General features: G+C 40.3%; 1 pseudogene; it reads right to left on the reverse strand.

Moving 5' to 3' along the window:
- Nucleotides 1-2,196: 2,196 nt before the first annotated feature.
- Nucleotides 2,197-2,567, reverse strand: LOC108540297 (60S ribosomal protein L6 pseudogene; annotated as a pseudogene).
- Between the last annotated feature and the right edge of the window lie 1,483 nt (nucleotides 2,568-4,050).

Raw genomic sequence — 4,050 nt, forward strand, 5'->3', positions numbered from 1 at the left:
TTAATTTTATATGTCAAGTTGACTGAGCCACAGAGTGCCCAGATATTTGGTCAAACATTAGTCTGGGTGTTTCTATGAGGTTGTTTTTGAATTTCACATTTCAGTTGATAGACTGAGTAAATTAGATTGTCCTCTGTAATGTGAGTGACCTCACCCAATCTACTGAAGGCCTGCATAGAACAAAAGGCTGACCCTCTCCCACATGAGAGGGAGTTGCTCCTGCCTGACTGTCTTTGGCCTGGAACATCAGGCTTTTTTCTCCACCTTTGGACTTGAAGTGAATCATTGGCTCTTCCTGGGTCTCCAGTCTTCTGGCCTTCAGACTGAAACTACACTGTTAGCTCTCCTGGGTCTCTAGCTTGTCAGCTGTAGCTCTTGGGATTTGTCAACCTCCCTAACTGTGTAAGCCAATCCTCTCCAATCTGTATGTATGTATATATCTATATCTATATCTATAGCTATATCCATATCTATATCTATATCTATAACCCATTCATTCTGATTCTCTAGAGAACCCCGACTCATACAATAGGTTAATGCCACATCTACATCTGAAAAGGAAAGCAAATTGATCTTACCTCTCTCAAAAAGCCAGAATGGCTTTCTTCCACAGCAGCTCACCCTGTCCTTTCATCACTATGCATTACTTATTCAGTGAACATTTATTAAGTACCAGGTTTATAAGATACTATGAGAAGGTCAATGACCTGGTAGGGCATTTCAGGATAGTAGGGAGTCACCTATCCATTGCTTAGGTCAGAGGTTTTCAAACATTATTTTTACCAAGTCTATTTTTTTAAGTCTTACAAAAAAAATCATGTATGAAGTATATGGAAGGGGATCAGTTTTGATAAAACGGGCAGCCCTGGTGCAGGGTGGGGTGACATGAAGGCCCTCTTCAGTGCTGGGAGCTCCTTGCTCAGAACCTGTGTTGGTTTTGTTTTCTCATGTAAAATGGAAGTTTATTGTATTCGCTTTCAACACCATTTTCTTCTTGAAAGAAAATAACATTTTATTATACAAGTTACACATACCTACTGTAGAAAACATAGAGGTACTCTAGTAAAAAATTACCCATAATCTAATCTTGTACCGGAGAAAACTACTAACATTTTCATATTACTGAAACACGCACATAAACACATTTATGTTTGCATGTGTATTTTCATACTATACATAGACCAAAGCCCTTCTGAAAATAATTCCTTTCAGAACAATTAACCATATAGAATTGGATTACATCCTTTAATCAGGAAGTACTAGAGTAAATTTGTTATAACTAAGGAACCCGACTTTTGTGTACAATAAACCCTCTATATCCACGATTTCCATATCTGTGCATTCAAGCAAGTGCAAATTAGAAATATTTGAAAAAACACTACAATAAAAATTATATGAATAAAAAATAACAACTATATACCTAGCATTTACATTGTATTGTGTATTATAAATAATCTAGAGATGATTTAAAGTATATGGGAGGATGTGCATGTTATATGCAAATATTAATCCATTTTATATCAAGGATTTGAGCATCTTCAGATTTAGTATTCACAGGGGTCCTGGGAGAAATTCCCCATGGATATGGGGGCTTGACTGTATACATACCCGAGCCTTGACATACAGATAAATGTGTTCTTTTTTTTTTTTTGTAGTTATTTAATGAGGTTCTTAAGACATTTAGAACATCAATTTGTGAGGATAAATTCCATTCGTCATGGCAAACACAGATTGCAGGTAGCCCTGGAGCTGAGAACAGCTTTTGATTTTTGGTAGAAATTTGGTTGAGTCTACAAGCTTTTCTGATCAGATCTTGCACCTGGTCTGTAATCTCATAGTTTTCTGTTTCTGTGTCGAATCTCACGCTTTCCTGGTGTCTGGGCCTCCGCAAGCTGCTGCTTCTTGAAGTAGCGATCATTAAGATTGTTTTGGGATTTTGACATTTGCTGGATTAGTCGATTTTTGGTTTGAGGTGCAGATGGACAAATTTCTGGTGTGTTCCTAATAGAGAACTCGCATTTGAGGGACCGGAGGTCCAGTTCACAAGTAACAAGCCCACTAGCCAGCTTGCTCAGGAAACACCCCTCTTGCCCCTGTGGCGTCCAGTGAGGGATGATCAGAATGTCCCCCGCAGTAACTGCTGGGCTCGCAGTTTTCTCACGTTTGCTGAGTGAAGGTTTTTTTGCGCGTGGGGCTTCAACCAGGCACATATTCAGTAGGATAATATCTAGGCATTTTGCGAAGTTTAACCACTCGGGTACCGCCGTTCTTGTCACCACCAACTGGTTTTGTAAGAGTTGCAAGAACTTTCTCCTCCTTTTTCTTTTCAACCTTGGATTTAGCGGCTGAGTGCTTCCTCTTGTACATGGCCTTTCTGGAATACATGGCAGATCGGGAATACCTGCCAATTCCTCTGACAAGGACAGGGTTGCGGCTGCAATGGGGCTTCCCCTTCTTGGGCTTCTTAGCCTTGAGGTTACCCTTTTCACCTTGCCACCAGCATCAGCCTTCTTGGCTTTGGATTTCTTCTCTTTAGTATCTGGCTTCTCAACTTTTTCACCCGCCATCTTGCAAGATGGGAAAGAGAACTAAGGTCTCGGCTTCCGGTCTTTTTTTATTTTTTTTATTTTTTATTTTTTTTGAGACGGAGACTTGCTCTGTCGCCCAGGCTGGAGTGCAGTGGTGCTATCTCGGCTCACTGCAAGCTCCGCCTCTCAGGTTCACGCCATTCTCCTCCCTCAGCCTCCCGAGTAGAGTAGCTGGGACTACAGGCACCCACCACCACGCCCGGCTAATTTTTTTGTATTTTTAGTAGAGACGGGGTTTCACGGTGTCAGCCAGGATGGCCTTGATTTCCTGACCTCGTGATCCACCCGCCTCAGCCTCCAAAGTGCTGGGATTACAGGCTTGAGCCATGGCGCCCGGCCATGTTTTTTACAATAGTTGTGTTCTTTACGGTAGTTACCTAGCAAGGCTATACACTCCACTAATGCTGAAAATATTTTTTTCAGATTATCGATAGAGCCCTTAGTACCTTTCTCTGAATATCTCTAGTTATAGTAAATATTTATTCTTTAGGAGTTAATTGAATGTCTGAAAACAGTTGTATATTCAAAGAATAAAGAGAATGACTAAGTTGGATAATGTGAATAAGCCGTATAGGGTTCCAAAACATTTTGATAAAGGGCAATGAATTGGATTTTCTTAATTTTTTTGAGGTCAAACATATAGAGAAAGGTCTAAAGCATTTCCTCTCTGGCAGCGTTGCTAGAATACACATATCATCTTAGAGGTATATTTTGGAAGAGGATCCGAGGTCTTCAACTGCCTGGCCCTGGTGTACTTCCCCAATCTTTCCTCCCTCTTCTCCTCTACATATACTATATACTAAGGTAATACCTGCTTTCCTAGCATAGCCTGTCTGAGTTTTCCTTTGCAGTACTTCTCAAACTTTAGTGCATCCACAATCATCTGGGGATCTTGTTTTAAATGCAGGCCTGAATGAGTAGCTCAGGGGTGGGTCCCAAGTTTCTACTTTACTAACAAGCTCCCAGGGACCCCACTTCGAGTAGCATGATTTCAAGGCTCAGCTCAAAATATTCCTGAATTGTTTTTGGATAAACAAGAGCTCCCTTCCTCTATCAGTAGTTCCCAAACCTGTCTGCACACTAAAATCCCCTGGGGAGCTTCAAAACCTACTGGTCCCATCCCAGAGATTGTGGTTGAATTCTTAAAAGATTTTCAGGAGATTTCAATATGCAGACAACTTTAGGAATCTAAATACTCACAGTGCCTCCCATGCCTCATTATGTTTTCATTATGGCTATTGTTAGTTTCTTGGCCTATTTTGTCTTTGGTTTTGTCTAATTTGTCCTGCCTGGTCACTGACTTTCTCATGGTGTTTTACAAACCTAGTACTTAAAAGGTGTTTGCTGAATATGTAAAAAAATTAAAAATAAACAAAAATGAAAATGAATATATAAAAGATATTGCCCTCATCATCAGTCCCAGTAGAGTAGGGCCTCTCATAAAGCCTTTTACCAAAAATAA

This window comes from Rhinopithecus bieti, unplaced genomic scaffold, assembly GCF_001698545.2.
Source record: "Rhinopithecus bieti isolate Rb0 unplaced genomic scaffold, ASM169854v2 scaffold_18418, whole genome shotgun sequence".
In the NCBI taxonomy this organism is placed as follows: domain Eukaryota; kingdom Metazoa; phylum Chordata; class Mammalia; order Primates; family Cercopithecidae; genus Rhinopithecus; species Rhinopithecus bieti.